This window comes from Nerophis lumbriciformis, linkage group LG35 (genome assembly GCF_033978685.3).
Source record: "Nerophis lumbriciformis linkage group LG35, RoL_Nlum_v2.1, whole genome shotgun sequence".
Taxonomy (NCBI): domain Eukaryota; kingdom Metazoa; phylum Chordata; class Actinopteri; order Syngnathiformes; family Syngnathidae; genus Nerophis; species Nerophis lumbriciformis.
The window spans coordinates 22,680,313-22,706,652 of record NC_084582.2 but is presented as its reverse complement, the minus strand read 5'-3'; the positions used below and the strand labels follow the sequence as shown (position 1 = coordinate 22,706,652).

The 26,340-nt window shown below is 38.9% G+C and overlaps 1 protein-coding gene and 1 long non-coding RNA gene across 3 annotated transcripts in view; both read right to left on the bottom strand.

Moving 5' to 3' along the window:
- LOC133575122 (polypeptide N-acetylgalactosaminyltransferase 18-like) overlaps nt 1-26,340 on the bottom strand; it is a 247,859-nt gene that overhangs the window by 210,332 nt on the left and 11,187 nt on the right. The gene's annotated exons all lie outside the window — the stretch shown is intronic.
- LOC140677556 (uncharacterized) lies at nt 19,558-21,771 on the bottom strand. Its single transcript, XR_012049333.1, has 3 exons — nt 20,984-21,771; nt 20,817-20,896; nt 19,558-20,691 (listed from the first exon to the last, which is right to left on the bottom strand). It is a non-coding gene; the product is annotated as an uncharacterized lncRNA (long non-coding RNA).

Below are 26,340 nucleotides of genomic sequence, written 5' to 3'. Positions count from 1 at the left end.
AAGGTACTCAAAGCGCTTTGACACTATTTCCACATTCACCCATTCACACACACATTCACACACTGATGGCGGGAGCTGCCATGCAAGGCCCTAACCAGGACCCATCAGGAGCAAGGGTGGAGTGTCTTGCTCAAGGACACAACGGACGTGACGAGGTTGGTAGAAGGTGGGAATTGAACCAGGAACCCTCAGGTTGCTGGCACAGCCACTCTCCCAAATGTGCCACGCCTCCCTCTCATAGCAGCTTTATCCCATTTCTTTGTTCTCTTTTTTGAAACAAAAAAGTGAATGAATAAATAATAGATAAATAAATATACCATAAATAAGTAAACAAAAAAAACAAAAAAAAAGGTTCAAGATATTTATGCTGAATATTTTTCTTTGTACTTTGTGAACACTTGTAGTTTGAACTGCTTATTTCCTGAAGAAGCAGCTAAGGCGCTAATGGCTAACTATCTTAATTGCCAGTGACGTGCGGTGAGGTTCATGACTGGTGATTAACTGACTTCATCACAGTCAGATTTACAAACATATGAACCCTAAAGAGTATCTTATTCACCATTTGATTGGCAGCAGTTAACGGGTTATGTTTAAATGCTCATACCAGCATTCTTCCCTGCTTGGCACTCAGCATCAAGGGTTGGAATTGGGGGTTAAATCACCAAAAATGATTCCCGGGCGCGGCGCCGCTGCTGCCCACTGCTCCCCTCACCTCCCAGGGGGTGATCAAATGCAGAGGACACATTTCACCACACCTAGTGTGTGTGTGACACTCATTGGTACTTTAACTTAACTTTAACTTTACACATACAAACTGTAGCACACAAAAAAGCACATTTAATAAAAAAAACGTCATTATGGTCTTACCTTTACTTATAAATGAAGTCCATGCGCCGCTCCTTCTAAACAAAAGCATCGATAATGTCACACCTGGGTGAAGTCTTGTCTGGGTTTCGTCTGTTGTCATGTTGTCTTGCCATTTCCTGTTTTATTTTAAAAGGTTAACTCTCCCTCTCGTTTTAGGTCACTTGCCTTTCCTCCTGTTTCACTGGTCTGATGTCTCTCCTGATTGCCTGATCGTTCCCACCTGTCTCACACTCCCTCATGTGTATAAATGTCTCGTCCTCTTCTTGTCTTGTGCCAGAGTGTCTCGTTACTTCATGTGCGTACCTCCAGCGTTCCCTTGCCATAGCATTGTCCACAGCCACAGCCACGTTTTTGGATCTATGGGAGTATTTTGATTTGTAAGTTTTCTCAGGTAAGAATAGCTTCCTAGCATCACCTCCATTGGAGCGGCTTTTGTTATACTTAGGAGTTTTTTGTTCATAGCACCTTTTTCCCTCCGTAGACGGAGCATTTTTGAGTTATTGATATTTTTGTTAGTTTAGAGCTCAGGTCAGTTGTGTTTTTATAGCCTGTTTGTTTCTTCTGTTTTGGACCCCTTCCCTTGTCCAAATAAATATATTGTCTTAAAATCCTGCATCTGTGTTCAGAGTCCTGTTCTGGTCGTGACAGATACTTGTTTATAGAAGTCTTCCTTATCTTTCTTCGGTTTTAAAAGTCTCTCTGTCTCGATGGAGATCTTCCTTTAATGATTACCTCCTGCTTCGATTGAAAGTCCAGTTTAGAAAACTGTTCTGCCCTCACCAAATGTGTTGAGGTTATACAGCTTGGCAGACGGCTAACAACCAATCCAGGACGTTCTAATAAAGTTCCAAAGCAGATGAATCTATTTAGGCTCTTTGATCTTGCTTTGTCTTGCACTGGACTTTTATTTTATTTTTTGTAAAACTGGAATACACACAATGACAATGCATAAGCTATATGATTCAATCAACACACTGAAATTTAATACACAATATGTAAACATCAGCTCCACACAAATACACAGCACCACCATCAAACAAACACTGCTGAGTGTTGAAACTATTTCTATGGTGGAAATACACGACCGGCAGCTATTTTAATTCCTCAAACATCTATTAAATTAGTGCACAAAAATCGTTTTTCAATACACATCTTACTATCAAATTTAGCCGCTTTCCACCTTCATATTTAGCCACAGAGACAAGTTAAACAGTTTACTTACAGACTTATCTTTTCCAAGGCTTGTAAGAGGTAACACAACTTGCCTACTTCTTATTGTCTCATGAACTGAACTAACATCGTAAACCGGAAGTGCCCAAACTGATGACGCGCAGCATTTTCCCATCGCCACAAGGTGTCAGTAATAGTCCACAATCAAACGGGCATAACAAAAACTGTGTTATTTTAGATATGTAATCCTCCATGTTAAAAATCCAGGCGAGGGGAAAAAATAAACGATCGCTAACTGTTGCTGCTTGTTGTCACTTATTCTGCAGCCGAGTAGTCGCAGGAATGATCGCTGGGATCACTACCGCCCTCTACCACCAGGAGGCGGGATTGCTGCGAGCCTCACCCAGTGCGTCTTCGCAGCAGTTTTATGATTGCTCAGCACAAGAAACACGTTACACACATACAGTTGTTGACAAAATACACTGTACATTATATACCTCAGCTAACTAAACTATGGAAATGTATAATATAATTCATATAGCAATACGGTCTCACTGCACAGCAGGCCAGCAGTTAGCCGAGTCATTGCGCAATCCATGGTGAGGCTTAACTGGCTGCTGACTCACCGCAAGTCTCTTCTCAGTATTTCAACAGCAAATGTGAAAATTCAGCGATTTTGAATAAAAATAATCTAAAACTGGTGAAGTTAAATGGAAAATAACTTTATAGTATAATCACTGGATACATATAACAATTTAATTTTTTTTTTTTCTTATTACATTTTTTTTCTTTCCATGATGGCACGTGAGGCCCCGCCTCACCTGCCTCCCCTGACTGCACATCACTGTTAATTGCTAACATGAATACAAGACACACTAATGTCTTCCCCTGTTCCAAATGTCAAACCCCAATCCAAACTTGTACAAACACATTACTCTCTGAGCAACTAAGATATTTAATTGTGCACATTAGACCTCTTAGAAGAGAGTGGTAGATATATACAATCACGTTGATATGACATGTTCATATAGTTACATCCCTAGAAGCAGTGCAACGTTTTAAAAGTCAAACACATACTTGTACTCATCATTGGCAGCCAGCCTAATACACTTTCATCTTCTCCTTTGGGGAGTGTTTTTTTTCTTGGTTGAAAGGAACGATACCTTTTTAAGACCGTGTATTGATTTGCAGGGCCGGAATAAGATAGCTCAGATCAAAGTACCCACTTAGTCTCAGGGAATCTATGTTTTCTCCACTCCATTCAGCTAGTATGTTCTCTAAAGTGCAACTCGGGGCGGTATAGCTCGGTTGGTAGAGCGGCCGTGCCATCAACTTGAGGGTTGCAGGTTCGATCCCCGCTTCCGCCATCCTAGTCACTGCCGTTGTGTCCTTGGGCAAGACACTTTACCCACCTGCTCCCAGTGCCACCCACACTGGTTTAAAAATGTAACTTAGATATTGGGTTTCACTATGTAAAGCGCTTTGAGTCACTTGAGAAAAAGCGCTATATAAATATAATTCACTTCACTACACTTCACTTCACTCCTCAACATTTGGTTCAAGTCAAATTTTGCAGCTCAACTCCTTGAAGGTTTGTATGCATAAAAGAGCCAAGTGTATCTGTATTTGACATGCATAAGGATGGTGAATGGTAAACAGCATATCTCTTTAAAATGTTTGCGTATTTCCAGTATGACTGATCTGATAATACGGTAAAGTGCAGAAGTGTTACTCCAGCGACGTCAATCTACGGAAATTACTGAAGGTGTTCAGAACGTAATTGTCATGTCTTGGTGATCATGTTTAGTTTGGCTATGTTCTGTTTGGTTTTTGCACTCTGTCAGTCTCTGTTTTTTCACTCCCTGTTTTGTTTCCATGACTACCAATCAGTTCACCTGTCCTCACGACTCACGCACTTGATTCATTTGAACTCACGCACCTGTTTTCAATCACCCCATGACTATTTAAGCCTGTCATTTTCTGTTGGTCGGCCTGGCGACATCACATTCATGCACATTAGACCTCTTAGAAGAGAGTGGTGGATATATACAATCACGTTGATATGACATGTTCATATAGTTACATCCCTAGAAGCAGTGCAACGTTTTAAAAGTCAAACACATACTTGTACTCATCATTGGCAGCCAGCCTAATACACTTTCATCTTCTCCTTTGGGGAGTGTTTTTTTTTTTTGGTTCAAGTCAAATTTTGCAGCTCAACTCCTTGAAGGTTTTTGTTGTACTTTCTGTTTTTGACACTTCCCTGCTTTTCCTCAGTTTTACATTTGTGCCGTTAGGAGGGAGACATCGTTAACACCAACTTTATTAGAGGAGCGATATCTACTCTGTAGTCTCGGGTTAATACAGGGGTGTCCATACGTTTTAATGCGAGGGCCGCACACCGAAATATTTCACGATGTAGGTCAATATATGGTAAACTATCCGAACAACATATTCACATTAGAGATGTCCGATAAATGCGTTAAAATGTAATATCGGAAATTATCGTTAACGTTTTTTTTTATTATCGGTATCGTTTTTTTTTTTTTTTTTTTATTAAATCAACATAAAAAACACAAGATACACTTACAATTAGTGCACCAACCCAAAAAACCTCCCTCCCCCATTTACACTCATTCACACTCATTCACACTCATTCACACAAAAGGGTTGTTTCTTTCTGTTATTAATATTCTAGTTCCTACATTATATATCAATATATATCAATACAGTCTGCAAGGGATACAGTCCGTAAGCACACATGATTGTGCGTGCTGCTGGTCCACTAATAGTACTAACCTTTAACAGTTAATTTTACTCATTTTCATTAATTACTAGTTTCTATGTATTTTTCGGAGTATAAGTCGCACCGGAGTATAAGTCGCACCTGCCGAAAATGCATAGTAAAAAAGGAAAAAAACATATATAAGTTGCACTGGAGCCCGGCCAAACTATGAAAAAAAACTGCGACTTATAGTCCGAAAAATACGGTAACTGTTTTTATATTGTTTTACTTTCTTTTTTATTGAAGAAAATGTTTTTAATTTATTTATCTTATTTTATTAATTTTTTTAAAAAGTACCTTATCTTTACCATACCTGGTTGTCCAAATTAGGCATAATAATGTGTTTATTCCATGACTGTATATATCGGTTGATATCGGTATCGGTTGGTATCGGTATCGGTAATTAAAGAGTTGGACAATATCGGAATATCGGATATCGGCAAAAAGCCATTAACGGACATCCCTAATTCACATCTTAGCTTTGTGTTATAGGAAACAAACCAAATTAGATGAATTAATTTTAATGATGATTGCATTTTTTAAATTATTTTCCTTACCTTCTCGTAACTTTGTATATGTGTAAAGCATTTTAAATTGCTTTGCGTATGAATTGTGCTCTAAAATTTACTAGAATTGCCTAATCTAACCCCCTTGAGGTATTACATTTCTGTTTATGATTATTCTTAACTACTGTATTTTCCGGACAATAAGGCGCACTTAAAATCTTTTTTTTTTTTCTCAAAACTTGACAGTGCGTCTTATAACCCGGTGCGCCTAATGTTCGGAATAATTCTGGTTTTGCTCACCAACCACGAAACAATTTTATTTGGAACATGGTGTAATGAGAAGTGTGACGAGTAGATGGCAGTCAAACATAAGAGATACATGTTAGGAGGTATGATGGTAATATCACTCAAGTGAACAACACCAACATTTTATATGTTCAATTGAAAATATAGAACATTACACATGGTGCTCAAAAGTCTATCAAAATGTTTTAGTACGACTTTGGTAAGCTATGAAGCCGCACCGCTTGGTGGATTGTCGGCGCATTCAACATAGGAGTATTATTATGGTGTGTGTATCAGGTAAGACATTATCTAGCGTTTTGTTTCGCAACATTATGCAAAAGCTAATTTTCTTACCTTTTGGTACCCGCTGATATGTAAAAATTGCGCGAGTCCGCCTTTGTAGTCCGTGTCGACGACGTAGTCAATAGGCTTCTTCTTTTTCTCTATGTTCTTGTTATGGGACATTCATCCTCCACTGTTGCCATTTCTAATATAAAGTAGTGTCAAGTTCTTACTTATATCTGTCAGTAAACTCGGCATGAAAGCGCTAAAACATACCGGTGTAGTGAGTTTACATTATTCACCCAAGGAACTTTAGTTATTAGAGAGTTCCGGTTGGATGGTTTTTCACGGGACATATTTTCTGTGTTGTTGTTTCCGGATGAGAGGATGCTGCTCCATTATTGATTTAAGTAAGGTCTGAATGTCATTAAAACAGTTAGCTCCATCTTTTGATAGATAGATAGATAGATAGATAGATAGATAGATAGTACTTTATTGACTCCTTCAGGAGAGTTCCCTCAGGAAAATTACAATTTTGACACTTCTTCCACTCCTGTCCTTGCACGCTACACCCCTACAACAAAGATGATGGGGAGAAGACGCTGTCAAAGTTGAGCCACGCAAATAAGACCGCCCACAAAATGGCGCATCCGGAAGAAACTGTCAGAAAGCGGCTTGAAGATGATCTGTAAAACATAATCTATGCAACATTTTTGACCAAAGAACCACCATTACATGTTATGTAGACCACAAGAAAGTCTTTTACATTTAGAAAAAAATACTAATAATATGACTACTTTAATGCGCTCTATCTATCCGGTGTGCCTTTCATATGAAAAAAGATCGAAAATCGACCATTCCGCCTTACCATCCGGTGCGCCCTAAGGTCCGGAAAATACGGTAATGTTTTTGTTTACCACCAAGTACATTTTTGAAGGCTTGAGTATACTTATCATAGCCATCCATTTTCTACCGCTTGTCCCCCTATCTTGTAAGAAATGTGTAGACATGATCTTAACAGGGTGCACAGGAATTATCAAAGGCGGAATACAATCACCGGACGTTTTGGTTTTCAGGTCCCATGTTTTTCGGTGAATTGGGCCAGTTTCGTTTTCTCTAATTTTTTTGGGTGTAACGCTCTAATTTGATACGTGTTGCGGGCCGCAAATGGCCCCCAGGCCGCACCTTGGACCTTTCTGGGTTTATACTTTCAACCTGGGCTTTCCCAGCATCAGGATGATTTTTCTCCAATTCTCTTTCAAAACTAACAAAATCCAGATTGGGTTCGATAGCAAATGTATGCCAACACTTGTGCCTGTAACAATTTCAGGTTTGATAAATCACATTGTGTGCACTAAATGATTACATTTGCACCTCTTTCTCTTCCTTTCGTGCTTTGATAATCAGCATATATTCCGCACATACATAAAGACAAATGCACTAAATGGCTTGCGCTCGATATTTTGCTTCCAGTAGCAATCCTTAGTAGATCCACCTTGCATGCAATCCAGTTTGCATGTATTTTAGTGCACTTTAGTAGATTAGACCCTGAGACTATAAAATACACCTGTCACACAAACACAGGCGCTATTCAAACCTTTTACACAGCCATGGGAAAGACTTGTTTTCCAAAAATATTGCAATACTTAAAATGTGCCTTTTTATTCATTTACTACTTGCAACATTTGTTTTTCTTAACATTCTTACTTGAGGCTGAGAAATGTTATGTAAACGTCTTTGTTACACTTTGACAGCAATAAACAATATCATAAAACAATTGTGAACCCAAATGAATGCATTATTACACATATGCTGGTGAGCATTGTTAAATTGTTTCAAGTGAGTATACCTGATGTATGATTAATCTAATCTAAATGATGCACGATTAATCATGTTGTCTACCTGATATATGATTAATCATATTTTTGACAAATGATGCATGATTAATCATGTTATCTACCTGATGTATGAATAATAATTTTATGACAAATGATGCATTATTAATCATGTTGTCTACCTCATGTATGATTAATATTGTTTGACAAATGATGCATGATTGTGGGCCTATCAACGAAACACCAATGAAGGAGGGTGCCCACCTGAAGACCCCAGTGAAGCTTTTGCCCCTAACTCCCCACCCCCCACTCAACACTAACTGCTGATTAATCTGAGGGATTGTACTATCTAGTCCTACGAGCTCAACTGTTGTCTACCTGATGTATGAATAATAATTTTATGACAAGTGATGCATGATTAATCATGTTGTCTACCTGATGTATGATTAATCATTTTTGACCAATGATGCACGATTAATCATGTTGTCTACCTGATGCATGATTAATCATTTTATGACACATGATGCATGTTTAATCATGTTGTCTACCTGGCGTGTGATTAATATTTTTTTGACAAATGATGCATGGTTAATCATGTTGTCTACCTGATGTATGAATAATAATGTTATGACAAATGATGCATGATTAATCATGTTGTCTACTTGATGTATGATTAATCATTTTTTGGCAAATTATGCATGATTAATCATAAAGTCTACCTGATGTAAGATTAATATTTTTTTTGATAAACGATGCATGATTAACCATGTTTTCTACCTGATGTATGATTAATCATTTTTGACAAATGATGCATGATTAATCATGTTGTCTATTTGATGTATGATTAATCATTTTTTAACAAATTATGCATGATTAATCATGTTGTCTATTTGATGTATGATTAATCATATTTTGACAAATGATGCATGATTAATCAGAAAGTCTACCTGATGTAAAATTAATATTTTTTTGATAAATGATGCATGATTAATCATGTTTTCTACCTGATGTATGATTAATCATTTTTGACAAATGATGCATGATTAATCATGTTGTCTACCTGACGTATGATTAATATTTTTTGACAAATGATGCATGATTAATCATGTTGTCTACCTGATGTATGATTAATCATTTTTGACAAATGATGCATGATTAATCATGTTGTCTACCTGATGAATGAATAATAATGTTATGACAAATGATGCATGATTAATCATGTTGTCTACCTGATGTATGATTAATCAGTTTTTAACAAATTATGCATGATTAATCATGTTGTCTACTTGATGTATGATTAATCATTTTTTGGCAAATGATGCATGATTAATCATAAAGTCTACCTGATGTAAGATTAATATTTTTTTGATAAATGATGCATGATTAATCATGTTGTCTACCTGATGTATGAATAATAATTGTATGACAAATGATGCATGATTAATCATGTTGTCTACCTGATGTATGAATAATAATTTTATGACAAATTATGCATGATTAATCATGTTGTCTACCTGATGTAAGATTAATATTTTTTTGATAAATGATGCATGATTAACCATGTTTTCTACCTGATGTATGATTAATCATTTTTGACAAATGATGCATGATTAATCATATTGTCTACCTGATGTATGATTAATCAGTTTTTAACAAATTATGCATGATTAATCATGTTGTCTACTTGATGTATGAATAATCATTTTTTGACAAATGATGCATGATTAATCATAAAGTCTACCTGATGTAAAATTAATATTTTTTTGATAAATGATGCATGATTAATCATGTTGTCTACCTGATGTATGAATAATAATTTTATGACAAATGATGCATGATTAATCATGTTGTCTACCTGATGTATGATTAATCATTTTTGACAAATGATGCATGATTAATCATGTTGTCTACCTTATGCATGATTAATCATTTTATGACAAATGATGCATGTTTAATCATGTTGTCTACCTGATGTGTGATTAATATTTTTTTTACAAATGATGCATGATTAATCATGTTATCTACCAAAGTATAATTAATCATTTTGTGATAAATGATGCATGATTAATTATGTTGTCTACTTGATGTATGATTAATAATTTTTTGACAAATGCAGCAAGAGTTACATTTCATTTGGATTTACTTTCACCGTGGATGCAACAACACCGATTGCATTGTGCTTGGTGTGTGGGGAAAGGCTATCTAACAGTGCTATGGTACCAAGTAAGCTTAAACGCCATCTCCAAACGAAACATTCTTCGCTTCAAAACAAGAATGCAGACTATTTTGTTCGCCTGCGTAAACACACGGAGAAACAGGCAACTTTTCTTAGGGGAAAACCACAAAGGTAAATGAGAGAGCCCTTAAAGCTTGCTACCACATAGCTGAACTTGTAGCGAGATCAAAAAAGTCACACACTGTGGCAGAGACATTAATATTACCCGCCTACAGAGCCATTGTACAAAACCCAAAACCAGTGAAGTTGGCACGTTATGTAATTCGTAAATAAAAACTTATATTACTGCAAAGACAAGATATTTAATGTTCGATACCATCACAGATGCTGGCTTTTTAACTTTGCGCCTATAACAATCCGGATGGTTAATTTCCTCTTTGTTCAGGAGGATACGACGTCCACAGTTTCCAAAAACAATTTGAAATGTGGACTCATAAGACCACAAAACATTTTTACACTTTGCAATCAGTCCTTCTTAGATGAGCTCAGGCCCAGCAAAGCCGGTGGCGTTTCTGGGTGTTGTTGATAAATGGCTTTCGCTTTGCATAGTAGAGTTTTAACTTGCACTTACAGATGTAGCAACAAACTGTAGTTACTGACAGTGGTTTTCTGAAGTGTTCCTGAGCCCATGTGGTGATATCCTTTACAAACTGATGTCGCTTTTTGATGCAGTGGCGCCTGATGGATCGAAGGTCACAGGCATTCAATATTGGTTTTCAGCTTTGCTGCTTACGTGGAGTTATCTCTAAAGATTCCCTGAACCTTTTGATGATATTACGGACCGTAGATGGTCCATCCATCCATCCATCCATTTTCTACCGCTTGTCCCGTTCGGAGTCGCGGAGGGTGCTGGAGCCTATCTCAGCTGCTTCGGGTGAAAGGCGGGGTACACCCTGGACAAGTCGCCACCTCATCGCAGGGCCAACACAGATAGACAGACAACATTCACACAGTAGGGCCAATTTAGTGTTGCCAATCAACCTATCCCCAGGTGCATGTCGTTGGAGGTGGGAGGAAGCCAGAGTACCCGGAGGGAACCCACGCAGTCACCGGGAGAACATGCAAACTCCACACAGAAAGGTACCGAGCCCAGGATTGAACCCAGGACCTTTGTATTGTGAGGTACATGCACTAACCCCTGTACCACTGTGCCGTAGATGGTGAAATCCCTAAATTCCTTGCAATAGCTAACTGAGAAATGTTGTTCTTAAACAATTAGCTCACACATTTGTTCACAAAGCGGTGATCCTCGTCCTAGCCTGGTTTGTGAATGACTGAGCAATTCATGGAAGCTGCGTTTATACCAGATCATGGCATCCACCTGTCCCCAATTAGCCTGTTCACCTGTGGGATGTTCCAAATAAGTGTTTGGTGAGCATTCCTCAACTTTATCAGTCTTTTTTGCCACCTGTGCCAGCCTTTTTTTTTTAAAACATGTTGCAGGCATCAAATTCCAAATGAGCTAATACTTGCAAATTATAACAACGTTTCTCAGTTCAAACGTTAAGTATCTTGTCTTTGCGGTCTATTCAATTAAATATAGGTTGAAAAGGATTTGCAAATCATTGTATTCTTTTTTTATTTACCATTTACACAACGTGCCAACTTCACTGGTTTTGGGTTTTGTAAACGAGATGCTCGGACCTGAAACGGTTAAAGAAATAGACAAAGTCCTTCTCTCAGATAACACACTTTCCAGACGTATTGATGACATTTCTGCAGACATCGAAAGTGTGGTTTTGGAAAAGATCTGTATCAGTGAGAAATGTGTATTGCAATTGGAGTGTATTGATTTTAGTGGACATGCTCAACTCTTGGCCAATGTGCGTTTTGTGGAATGAGACGCAATCAGAGAAAACTTCCTATTTCCTATCTTGAACAAGGAGGAATTAAATGGGAAAGTGCACAAGTGTCTGCACTGCACTGATGGTCGGGCGCACCAAAGGCTTTGTAAGCAGAGTGAAGGAAAGAAATCCAGATGTGATTGTTACGCACTGTTTCTTACACCGTGAGGCCCTCGTGGCCAAGACTTTACCAGTAGTCCTAGCCCCTGTGATGAATGATGTTGTACACATGGTAAACTTTGTAAAGACACGACCTGTGAAAAGCTTTGTGTGAGGAAATGTGAGCGGAGCATAAGGCCTTGCTGTTTCATACGAAGGTCTGATGGTTGTCGCTGCGGTAAACGTGGCAACCTTGAAATGTTCCCACTCACCAAGAAATGGCAATATGTTCACACTGCTGCACTGTGTGCAATAATAGGTACACATTTAACAACTGTGGAGGAAAATATGTCATTTTATTTCTCTTCAGCCTTCACTGAATGCCTTGACTGGGTTAGGGACCCATACAGCTCAGAATCCATCCATCCATCCATCCATTTTCTACTCACTTGTCCTTTGTTGGAAAAGACATGAATTTACAGGAGCAGGAGGAACTAGCTGAACTGGGACATAATCGTGGTTTAAAGCTAAGTTTTGCTGATCTACCTATGGACAGTTTTTGGTTGACTGCTGCCAAGGAGTTCCCCATTCTGGCAAACAAAGCTATTTAACATCACTCCCATTTTCCACAACATCAACATGTGAAATGAGCTTCTCCAGCCTAACTGCTATACAAAAAAATAAAACCAGAAAGAGACTGAGAACTATTGAGGAAGAGCTCTGTGTGCATTATTTTCTTTATTCTTGGTAACAGAATGTTTTTGGACAGAATTAGAGTTTGCAAAAAAAGTTTTCTATGAAATGAATTAATTAACTCATATTGTGCTTTGCATATGGTGAATGTTTATAGTCATCATGGAGAAAGAAAATCACCAGGTTAACTAGTAAGCATTTCAGTTTGGGCACATAATAACATAGGGCCCTTTAGTACTGACATTTGTGTGTGGATTGGATTAGTTCTCGTGGAAGAAAAAGCAATACAATTGGAACTTGGTATGCAAAGGTGATGGGCCTGTGAGAAGAGACTACATGTTTACCTTAATGACAGCATCTAAGATACAACCTGCATCTGATGTCTTTCCCGACACTTACACCTCTTTTCATGGTCAGGGTGTGCTGTCCTGACTCAGCCCACACCCAGAGACATGAAGGAGGAATATAAAACTGATGGTTTGGCTTTTTGCGGATGATGTGGTCCTAATGGCTTCATCTGGCCAGGATCTTCAGCTCTCACTGGATCGGTTTGCAGCCGAGTGTGAAGCGACTGGGATGGGAATCAGCACCTCCAACTCCGAGTCCATGGTTCTCGCCCGGAAAAGGGTGGCGTGCCATCTCCAGGTTGGGGAGAAGATCTTGCCCCAAGTGGAGGAGTTCATGTACCTCAGAGTCTTGTTCACGAGTGAGGGAAGAGTAGATTGTGAGGTCGACAGGCGGATCGGTGCGGCGTCTTCAGTAATGCGGACGTTGTGGTGAAGAATGAGCTGAGCCGGAAGGCAAAGCTCTCAATTTATCGGTCGATCTACATTCCCATCCTCACCTATGGTCAGGAGCTTTGGGTTATGACCGAAAGGACAAGATCACGGGTACAAGCGGCCGAAATGAATTTCCTCCGCTGGGTGGCGGGGCTCTCCCTTAGAGATAGGGTGAGAAGCTCTGTCGTCCGGGAGGAGCTCAAACTAAAGCCGCTGCTCCTCCACATCGAGAGGAGCCAGATGAGGTGGTTTGGGCATCTGGTCAGGAAGCCACCCGAAAGCCTCCCGAGGGAAGTGTTTCGGGCACGTCCGACCGGTAGGAGGCCATGGGGAAGACGCAGGACACGTTGGGAAGACTATGGCCTGGGAACGCCTCGGGATCCCCCGGGAGGAGCTGGACAAAATGGCTGGGAAGAGGGAAGTCTGGGCTTCCCTGCTTCGGTTGCTGCCCCTGCGACCCAACCTCGGATAAGCGGAAGAAGATGGATGGATGGATGGATGGTTTGGCTTCTCCAAGTTACGAGAGCCTAATTTTTTTGACCTGACCTCCTCCAGGAACTGCAGTGCTGTATAATGACGCTCGCTTGTAATAAAGCAATTTTTAGTTCAGTAAAGCGTCTCCGATGTCTCTTTTCATCCAGCCGCACTGTCGTGTTACCCTTCTGTACGGACGAGGATGACAAGACCAGAAATACACATCATTTACTATCTCTTTAGGTTTAAGACCACATTGTTGTGGCATTTCATGTTCCAGCTGTATTTTATAAGTGGACATGTTAAGTGCACTCTTTATTTGATAGAAGAAATATAAAAGATGATTACATACCTGTACACTTTTGTGTTTCTTTGATTCCTATTCAAGACACTTTGATAAAAATGACTATATTGTTAATTTATGCGGCTACAGAGTATCATTCATTCAAAATTTTTGGTTGGTGGTGTGCCTCTGGATTTTTTCAATGAAAAAGATTTACCTTGGCTCAAAAAATGTTGAAAAACACTGGTCGACATGATGTACAAACCCCGTTTCCATATGAGTTGGGAAATTGTGTTAGATGTAAATATAAACGGAATACAATAATTTGCAAATAATTTTCAACCCATATTCAGTTGAATATGCTACAAAGACAACATATTTGATGTTCAAACTGATAAAAAAATTTTTTTTGCAAATAATCATTAACTTTAGAATTTGATGCCAGCAACACGTGACAAAGAAGTTGGGAAAGGTGGCAATAATTACTGATAAAGTTGAGGAATGCACATCAAACACTTATTTGGAACATCCCACAGGTGAACAGGCAAATTGGGAACAGGTGGGTGCCATGATTGGGTATAAAAGTAGATTCTATGAAATGCTCAGTCATTCACAAACAAGGATGGGGCGAGGGTCACCACTTTGCCAACAAATGCGTGAGCAAATTGTTGAACAGTTTAAGAAAAACCTTTCTCAAACAGCTATTGCAAGGAATTTAAGGATTTCACCATCTACGGTCCGTAATATTATCAAAGGGTTCAGAGAATCTGGAGAAATCACTGCACGTAAGCAGCTAAGCCCGTGACCTTCGATCCCTCAGGCTGTACTGCATCAATAAGCGACATCAGTGTGTAAAGGATATCACCACATGGGCTCAGGAACACTTCAGAAACCCACTGTCAGTAACTACAGTTGGTCGTTACATCTGCAAGTGCAAGTTAAAACTCTCCTATGCAAGGCGAAAACCGTTTATCAACAACACCCAGAAAGGCCGTCGGCTTCACTGGGCCTGAGCTCATCTAAGATGGACTGATACAAAGTGGAAAAGTGTTCTGTGGTCTGACGAGTCCACATTTCTAATTGTTTTTGGAAACTGTGGACGTTGTGTCCTCCGGAACAAAGAGGAAAAGAACCATCCGGATTGTTATAGGCGCAAAGTTGAAAAGCCAGCATCTGTGATGGTATGGGGGTGTATTAGTGCCCAAGACATGGGTAACTTACACATCTGTGAAGGCGCCATTAATGCTGAAAGGTACATACAGGTTTTGGAGCAACATATGTTGCCATCCAAGCAACGTTAACATGGACGCCCCTGCTTACTTCAGCTAGACAATGCCAAGCCACGTGTTACATCAACGTGGCTTCATAGTGAAAGAGTCCGGGTACTAGACTGGCCTGCCTGTAGTCCAGACCTGTCTCCCATTGAACATGTGTGGCGCATTATGAACCCTAAAATACCACAACAGAGACCCCCGGACTGTTGAACAACTTAAGCTGTACATCAAGCAAGAATGGGAAATAATTCCACCTGAGAAGCTTAAAAAATGTGTCTCCTCAGTTCCCAAACGTTTACTGAGTGTTGTTAAAAGGAAAGGCCATGTAACACAGTGGTGAACATGCCCTTTCCCAACTACTTTGGCACGTGTTGCAGCCATGAAATTCTAAGTTAATTATTATTTGCAAAAAAAAAAAAAAGTTTATGAGTTTGAACATCAAATATCTTGTCTTTGTAGTGCATTCAATTGAATATGGGTTGAAAAGGATTTGCAAATCATTGTATTCCGTTTATATTTACATCTAACACAATTTCCCAACTCATATGGAAACGGGGTTTGTATGATTAATCATGTTGTCTACCTGATATACAGTACGATTTATCATGGTGTCTACGTCAGTGTTTCTTAACAATAGGGTTAAGAGCGTGAGCACCCCCTGGAGGGCCGCCAAACAATATCCGTTTCTCACCTACGGTCCATTTGGGCGGCAGCGATACACAGTTGTAATACACTTTTCCACCACTTGTAGCAATAATGACAATATCAAACATACCTATGAACGATTGAACGCCCTGAGATGACAATATCAAACAATAGAAGACGTCTGGGGCTGACGGAATAGAGAAGTTTTTAAATGGGAACTGCACCCCTTTTTTTTTATTTTGCCTACACTCTTAGAAATAAAAGTGCTAAGTAGAACCATATAAGGTTCTTCGGCTCGTCCTCATAGGAGAACCCTTTTTGGCTCCAGGTAGAACCTTTTTATAAAGGTTCCACCTGGAACCCTTTTGGAGGGTTCTACCTAGAACCCAACATGAAGGGTTATACCTAGAACTGTGTGTGTAAGGTTCCACCCAGAACCCCCCATGAGAGGTTCTACAAAGAACCCACGCAGGGAGTTCCACTAAGAACCCTTTCATGTTTCAAGGGTTTCATCTAGAACCCACACAGGGAGTTCCACTAAGAACCCTTTCATGTTTCAAGGGTTTCATCTAGAACCCACACAGGGAGTTCCACTAAGAACCCTTTCGTATTTCAAGGGTTTCAGCTAGAACCCACAAAGGGAGTTCCACTAAGAACCCTTTTGTATTTCAAGGGTTTCATCTAGAACCCTCGCAGGGAGTGCCACTAAGAACCCTTTCGTTTTTTCAAGGGTTTCATCTAGAACCCACACAGGGAGTTCCACTAAGAACCCTTTTGTTGGTCAAGGGTTTCATCTAGAACCCATGCAGGGAGTTCCACTAAGAACCCTTTTATGTTTCAAGGGTTTCATCTAGAAACATTTATTTAAAGATAGTCCAACAAAACAGGAGAGGCTGTGTAGGTCCCAGGGGAGAACAGGTCAAAAGTCAGCATAGGTCCAGTGGAATCAGCAACATGACAGGCCAGACACATCATGCTGTCCTCAGTAGGTGAATTTGTGTAAATAAATCTCCAGCAATGGTGACATGGCAGAAAGAGACACAAAATAGTTTTAGTTCAATCAATCCAAGGTGCACTTACTGCATTTACTGCGCCTTATTGTAAGCTATCTACCAACAATAAAATAATGCATGGTCCAATGAAAAGAATCAGTGTACATACTGTATGTACTAATTGTGACAGTGGAACAGAATCATGAGAAAGTGAGGGAATCCCACAAAGTTTTCACATTGATTTAAATAATGTTGAAATACTTTTCAGTGTTATGTAACAAGTACTCAAAATGTTACGTATTGTAACAATATTGGAAATCTAGAGACGTCACTATGCCAAAATCAAACAACATGTATTGGTCCAAAATATGTATTAAATAAGGGATTTTTTTTTTAATCAATATGTACAAACAAAGGGCAGCAGCAGGAATTTGACCATTAACAAGAACATAAAGCATGAAATCCCATGCTGCAACACATCTACTCACTACTCCCCACTTCCGACACAGTTGTATAGTCTCTTCACTGAAATGGGTACAACACTGTGGTCCTTGATCCCCAACACAAATCTTTCAATGAAAATAAGAGTTGTTCTCAGTTCCTTTGGGTACTGGACAGCAAAAACAAAATAGAGTGACATTAATGCACTCATAGTATATGATTTGTCCATGCTGCTGTCCTCAGTCAAAACCTGTATACCATCCAGGTATAGGGTTATCCTTTGTGCCTGCAAAGGGTTCCCCTCGTGTGTGTTATGGACAGAGGTGGGACCAAGTCATTGCTTTGCAAGTCACAAGTAAGTCTCAAGTCTTTACCCTCAAGTCTCGAGTCAAGTCCCGAGTCAAGACAGGGCAAGTCCGAGTCAAGTCCAAAGTCAAGACTGGAAAGTCTCAAGTCAAGTCCCAAGTCCTGCATTTTGAGTTTCGAGTCCTTTCAAGTCGTTTAACCACAGACTAATATATTTACACAGATTGTGTATGCTTTTAAAACGCTGTATTTATTTATTAAAACAAGTGCATTTGAAATTGCAGGGAAAAAGATAGTGCTGACATTGCACTTCAAAATAGCACTATTAACCAGTCATTTTAAACATGTAACTCATTCCTTTACAGAATAAACACATTTGGAAAAAACAAGTGCAACTGTACTTATTTGCACAAAAGTGTTAACATTGTATTTCCATGGCATATTGCATTGTAACTAGTTCCACAGCAGTTTCTATCCTGTTCTTACCTTATCTCATTGATCTCATCTCATACTGTATGTGTGTTTATGTGTGCGTACACATGAAAAACATAACAAATATATGAACATAACAATGAACAGAGTTGTACTTTTTAGATGTCAGGACCCTATGCAATATGTACACATATTCTTAATATAGTATACATTTTAACTGACCTTAATTTGACTATGTTTGTCTTTTTGTAGGTGGCTAAAATACGCGGTGCTGCTGACTGCCATCTAACGTTACGTTACTGTGTGTGATACATTGACTAACGTAATGTTACTGTGTGTGATACATTGACTAACGTAATGTTACTGTGTGTGATACATTGACTAACGTTACGTTACTGTGTGTGATACATTGACTAACGTAACGTTATGTATAGGTACCTCATGAAACCCTGCTTAAAAAAAAATCACTTGACAAAAAGTATGAATAAGGTAGCAAACTGCAGTGGACGCAACAGATTGCCGTGTTTGCAATGACATTATAACCATAGACATCTTATAAGTAGACGCAGCATTGGTTGCTGTGACGTGAGCAATTTGCCCGCCATCTTGAAGTGCTGATGAGGAGCCGGCGAGCAGCCTAAACTGACAGTTGAAAGGTAGAAAACAAAGATGGGGTTCAGCGTTTTCCTGCTCAAATGAGCGGACTGTTGAAAATAGGAATCGGGGGATTACTTTTCACAAGTAAGATTTAACATTAACGTACTATTGGTTGTATTTTATGAAAATAATATTACCACAGAGTTGAGAAGGATCAAAGATCTTCAATATTTGTATGTGAAAATCACAAAGAAATCTTCTGGGGGAGGATGACGCCCCTACAGGGGTTTGGTTTACAAACTTTCAGCCCCACCTAAAACAAAATTCACCAGCCACTACTGATTATGATGCATTCTCATTTTAGGCAAAGTATAAGACAATACTTTCTTAACAGTATAATTGTAACCAGGAATCAGTCTTCAAGTAACAATATTCAAATACTAACATTGTTGGGTTAAACAGAATTTGGTTTTATTCTGAATTCAGTGAAACAGATTGGTGGTTTTAGCTGATATGAAGACTTTCAGGTGTTTATATATGTTTAAGTATTTGGCAGACGCTTTTATCCAAAGCGACTTACATAAAATAATACATATAAAACAATCACTGCAAACATTATCATTTAAGGGAAGAATGTAATAGAAAATATCAACACAAAGTGTCAAGACAGAATAAACTCTCTGCTGCTGAAGCAACAGAGATACAGTCTATAGGTCCCTAAGATATATAGATATCTAATGTATTCATACATTGTTTATGTAGGATACACGCATATGTATATATAACCTAATCATATTGTTTCTTCAACTTAAAAATAGCTTACCGTTTTTTTTCCCCTTCTCTGGGATTATATTCCCAGTTTTGATCTCGGACGTCTGGTCACTTATAGCGTATAAGAATATTATATTACTGTTAAGCAAACTATGAATAATAAAACACGCCAAAACATGTGTCTGTTACACACGTATGACAAAAAAGGGGGTGAAAATCAGTGGTATTCAGTGAGGTAAAATGAATTAAATGCGCTGACAGTTCATTGCTCCTGCCAAATGAATTGCACTGAGTGGAGCGGATCACCACTCCAAGATGGCGGCCCCGCGCCTCGTCTGCGCCAGTAGGCAGTAGCGCTCTATGCTGCGTCTACTTATAAGATGTCTATGGTTATAACGTTAGCAGTGAGTTTGCAGCCTCACTGATTTAACTACACAGCAAATAAAAGTCACGTTACTTAGCCAATAAACGTTATCTTACATTCAAAACTTACCCTTCTTTGTGCAACTTCAAATGTCGAACGAAGTTGGAAGTTGTTGCGTCTCCGTCTGTAATATTCGAACTGCGTGATTTGCATACGGCAATTCGTTTTTTGTTGACCAAGTCGTAGTTTTTATACCCGAACGAAACCAACTTTAACATAATTGTTTATCACTGGCACGTTGTTGGACCAACTCTTGTTCATTGGTTGTCCTGCAATTTGATTGGATGAATGCTGTGTGATGAAAACAACGTAGTTCTAATTTGATTGGCTGTTGTACTGACAGCACACCAGCTGACAGGAATAACACGCTGATAGACAGACGAAGAAAATGAAAAATACGGAGCGCTCCCAAATAACTTTTTAAGCTTTGGATTTTGGGGAAAGTGGCAAGTCATGTCAAGTCATGTCAAGTCAAAAGGCTCAAGTCCAAGTGAAGTCACAAGTCATTGATGTTAAAGTCTAAGTCGAGTTGCAAGTCTCTTTACATTTTGTCAAGTCGAGTCTAAAGTCATCAAATTCATGACTCGAGTCTGACTCGAGTCCAAGTCATGTGACTCGAGTCCACACCTCTGGTTATGGAGCATGATTGCTGGAGTAGGCACGCTTGGCTCCTATGCAATAAAAACAGATACATGTCAGTAAATAAAACCTGCTGTGAAAACAGCAAAATGACTCAATGTTGCCATAATATGGATAATGCCAATTCCTAAATCTTGACCTTAAATGCAGTATTTACCTCCAGTAGAATGTATAGAAAGGATGAGTCCTCTCTGAAAATGGAAGGCAGCAGTAGAATTGCTGCATCCCTAATGAGTCCTGAAGAAATAAAATTATTCTGTAATATTTTTTGTTTTCAGAAATACAGATTGTGGCTCCTATAGATACACATATAGGCCTAGATACCTCGTCTTACTGAATCATCCAGGCAGGCATTGATTGCCCTCTGGCAGCAGTCCTTTAGGTCACACATAGATGCTCTTTGAACCATCTTCGTTGCCATTCGAACCAGCTCTGTGACCATTCTGCGATCAGCTTCTACAAGGAATTGCTCCTTCACCTCCCACAGAAGCTGTAAGGAGGGATAAAAAGTGTCATCTCAAAATACTTGATGATCATAAATGAAATAATACACATACTATTAAATATGGTCAATTCAATGCTTGAAGATACCAACTATTTTAGGAAGCTTCAGTGCGGGAAACTTTTCGATGATTTCCTCTGCCTTGGCAGTTGCCATGAAGGTCTTTCGGTATGCATAGGTTCGTCTCATTCTCTCCTTTAAAGAGTTCAGATCTGGGTGTACCTTAAGCTGTAGACATTTCATTGATATGAGCTTCAATGCTTCATTCATCCTCTCTACATTCTTCACTCTCCTGAGCCTATATGCATTCAAGAAAAATGACAAGCAATATAGTAAGAGGTAACCATTAAGATGAGGTGTACATGTTTTTTAAAAAGTTATATAATATGGAAGAATCATCCTCTCTGTAACCTTCGTCTTGTGTTATTTTTCTGCTACCACTATGTTGGAGACCAAGCTCAAGCCCAGTCTTCCTGCTCCTCCTACCCGCACATTAGTGTGTGCTCAACATGGATGTATTAGATCCAAGGTGCTCACCAGCCCACCCATCCCTCCAAAGACGAGCTGGATGGCGACCGCAACGCCGCTACCGACAACGTTAAAGCTCCTTCTAACATTGACAATTTATACTATAATATTTCATTAAAATAACAACTACGATAACCTTTTTAGAATGATTTAAGATTAATTGTACAGATATATTGTAACCTATTTTGTTATGGCAGCTCTCAGCAGAGCTTTGTCAGGTATTGTATTGTTTGACCACAATACCATTTGTTTGTTTGTTTTCTACAAGAAAACAAACAAATAAGCAAACGAACAAAACATAACAAGAAACAAATGCTTAGTCCACCTTTTACCATAAAAGTCCTCAGCTAGGGTCAAGCATGCTGAAATAAGATATTATATTTAGCTCACCTTGATTTTCAGAAGTTTCTTCTGTTCTCTCTCCTGTTCTTCTTTGTTCTGTTCTGTTCACAGTAATCACTATTGGTATGTCACACCTGGTTTGTAGGCAGGGAAGACCAGACCATGTGGTGCAATCCATGGGGCAACCAGCTCTTAACTCACACATGACAGCCCCCATCATGCCAGCTCCCTGGCCCATCACACCAAACCTTGCCCTTTCCCCTGGGAGATCAGGGTTCAATTCCCAGCATCAACAAACCCTGATGTAGTAGCCTAAAAGTCAGCATTACAGTGTGATTTTTGCATCAGTTAAGGCTTGGCCTCTGACATCAAAGACCGTTGTCTATCAATGAACTTATATGCAGCTTCACAACTGGACTAAGCCAGTCAGCAGGGTACAGCAGCCATGGGATGAGGCCGATCATGGAAAAGTATGAGGAGGAGACAAATACATGAGTAAAATTGTCTGTAAAATAAGTGTTTAATATTTTTTAAATTGTCTGTCACTAATCCACACATCACCTCAGTATGCATTAACATGGTCACTCTGCATCAACCAGGCCTTGAACTCACAACTTCAAACTGTATCCCTAGATCACCTGACTTGTAACAAACTTTCAAAAGCCTTTGTCCAGTGAGTCATATAGCTCACTTAGATGCCCCAGAAAGAGGGGTTATATCCTTGCTGCAGGGACCACCTTGCTAGTTCTTTGCTGTGTGTCATTTCCTCCTGAAGAAGGGAGTAGTGTAACTAAATTAAATAAACACAATTATAACTGCTGCGCAGCGATGGGTCGGGTCCGGGCGATTTTTGGCAAATTAAGGCAATTCTGAGCAACAAAAAGGAGAACAGGAAGGCAAGACAGTTGACATTATAATGTTCCTTTTGCACCAGTTGAGGCTAAAATCCAGAACAATAGAACCAAAGACTGTGGTCTATCATGATGAGCTAATTGGCAAGTGACAATTCAACAGTGGCTTCACAAATTGATTAAGCCATTCACTGTTGTGCATGCATATTTGAAACCACTGTAAATATATCAGTTATCAAGACAAAAGTCTGTAAATACACACATTGCATCCAGACAGAATGGAGATATTGGTAATTTGATTTTTTAATTGATTCGATTTGCTCCATAGGTTAATAACTGATGTTTAATCTATCATGACTCTAAAATGTATATGTTTGCTTCACAAAGACCATCTGGCATTTTCATGAGCTGTCATCACCACCTTTGTCAGGGATTGAACCCAGGTTATTTGGCACCCAGAACCAGCTTCTAAATCATTGAGCTATTTCTCAAACGGAATCACTAGCCAGACAGTAGTTGTCAAGGCAGATTTCAAAAATGGTCCTCCCAGTCACAGCTAATCTTGCTTGAAGATCTTGCTTTCTTATAATTAATGGTTGTGGAAATAAATTGGTAACAGAACATTTCAGTTATAGGACTGCCATTATTTGTATGTCTGATCATAAGGTGTAAGGTAATAGACTAGTATGGTGGACCTGATGACTGAAGGCAGCCAGCTGGTTAGCTCAGTCACTATTGCCAGTGACTTTAGACTGGGTGGCAGGTGTTCAAATCCCAAGATGGGCAATTATGTTACAGTTTGATCAACAGGATCTGGGGAAGAAGAGTTTGCTTTAAAATAAACAAAAAGATTGTATATGAAAAGTATTTGTATCAGTAGTCACAAGGAAATGTATTTTGCACCATTATTGGCAAATGTTATCAGGAAGTATGTCCCTGGTGACACAGGATCTTACCCATGCTTTCAACAATCCCTGAAGAACTTTTTCTTCCAAAAACGGTTCTCAGGATCAAAATAGTTCTTACTGGAACCCTTAGTGTTAGTGAGAACCCTTTTAAAACCAATTATTCAGAAAAGGGGTTTTAAAGGGTTCTCTGGATCAAAATGGTTCTTACTGGAACCATTAGCGTTACCAAGAACCCTTGAAAAACCCTTTCTACGGGAAATGGTTTTTCAGAAGCAAATGGTTCCAGTTAGAACCTCAGCCCTTGTAGAAGAACCCTTTTGGAACCCTTATTTCTAAGAGTGTATAATACACATCCCTATGTAAAACAAGAACACAAATGTCTCTTATTTTTAATCAATTCTAATTTATAATATTTGTCAAATATGAGATGGCTTACAATGAAGTTAATGGGAGTCGTCTACTGCGCCCATTAAACAGCCCTCTAAAAACATCCAAAAACCGCCAACAATACTTCATTTGCATGTGGTAACCTGAATATTAACCAAATATTAGCGATATTGTTATTAAAAGCGGTAACGCCAATGAACTATTTTTAGCTGCGCTTTGATTAAGCTGGTCAACTTTGACATTCAACTTAAACCGAAAAATGGCGAGAAAGATGGAAAAAAGGCGCTTGTTTGCGGTGACCTTTTAAAAAAAATGTTTTTACCTGCGTGAGGATTATGATTAATTCTTCATTTAAAGAGGTATATAGGATATGAACGTCCCATCAGTCAGCATCCCAGTGACAGCAGACATTGTACAGTACGTGATAGTTGTATTATGTTCATACATTTTATTTCTTGTTTAGTACTCAAGCAATAGTGCTACTTACCAGATCTGCTTATGAATGAATGAATGAATGATCTTTATTTGTCATTGTGCATGTACAGGTACAGGTCCAACGAAATTTAGGTTGCTTCCCTGAGGTGCTTTGCATTAAAAAAAAAGAAGAAACCACACAATATACAGAAACAACACAATATACACAATATGCAATATACAATATGGCCTAAGACCATTCTAAGAGGCAATGTAAAAAAACTGATCTTCTAAAATGTGTAACTTATCCTCCTTATATTCAGGCTCAAAAATATAAGGTCCTGGATGACTGGATGATGATTTGCACCAAAATAGTTTTTGTAGGCTTTCATGAAGTCATGATTAGCAGTAGTTGTTGTTGAAGGAAATAGCGAACGTTGTGATGTGTTTGTGAAATGAATGCGCTGCCGTATGCTTATAATGACCAAAATACTGTTACTATTGACATGTTATTATGAATGCACAAGTGAATAAATTAAATACATACAGTACGTATATACAATGTTTAGGAAGGTTTTTAGAGCTCTTTATAGGCAAAATTAGCTGATTTTTGCTTGCGTTTTCTTTACGAGTTAGAAATTCACGCAAAAAGAAAACCATCTTAGATGATGAGACTGACACCCCACAAGCAGAGGTACAATTGACAGAGGGGTCACATAAAGATTGTGAACAATACAAAATTCCTAAAAAAAAATATATATGACTAAAGTGGTGAAGCTGTATTTTTATTTGCACTTACAGTTTAATTAAGAAAAAAAAATGTATATATGTATTATTAGTATAGTTTGAATGTATTTATTTTAGCGTTGTCAAATTGTCTGAACATTTATTTTTCATCAGTTTTTAGGAGTCTTTTCTTTTCAGTATATTTGATTAGTATTTATTTTTGTAAACAGCCTGACCTAAGCCTTGATAATAATCTTCCATTGCATTCAGCTTTTGGCATTTATGTATGGCATGACCTTCTTCACAGTACTGTACATACATTTCAGTGGGTCTTAAATCTGTGTGCTTGCCTTCTCTATTTTGGGTCTGTTGGGATGCTTTGGCTTGGCTTCATAACTAGTGTCAGCTTTAACCATGGCCTTTGAAATGTTTGATGTGTGCCCACTGGTGCCAAAGGTGTTTGTTTTTGATGTATTTTGTTGGCCTTTCTTCAGTGGGTTTCAGGGCATACAACAAAGAGATTGTGTTGCACGCTATACATGCTTCCTTTGAGATGAAGGAAGCAAACTCCTTAAAAGTGGGGTCGTCTTTGGCTTTGTCCAGTTGCTTGATAACATGACAGTACCACCTTGAGGTTATCCACTCGGGTAGTTTGTTTAACATCTTCTGATTTTCTTCGCAGTCATTAAGTACCTGCAGACCTTTGACGTGAGGCATAACACTGTTGCATGCTTGTAGGAATTAGCTAAACTCTACATACTACGTTGCGCATATCTGGCATTCAACTTTTTCCATGCTTGCTGATAGGCCTCTTTATCTGTTCTATAGAAGTTACCTTCCAGAAGTGACCTTGTTTCACCAGCAAAATACTCTTGCAGGTAGAGAAGCCTGTCATAAGGATCGGGACAACGTCTATGTATGAGGGCTTTGAAGCTCGTGTTCCACTGTATGGTTTTCCCTTTCGAATTTAACCCTTTTTGCAACTAATTGAGCAGCCTCCTCGGTTCTCTTGGCCAATATGCT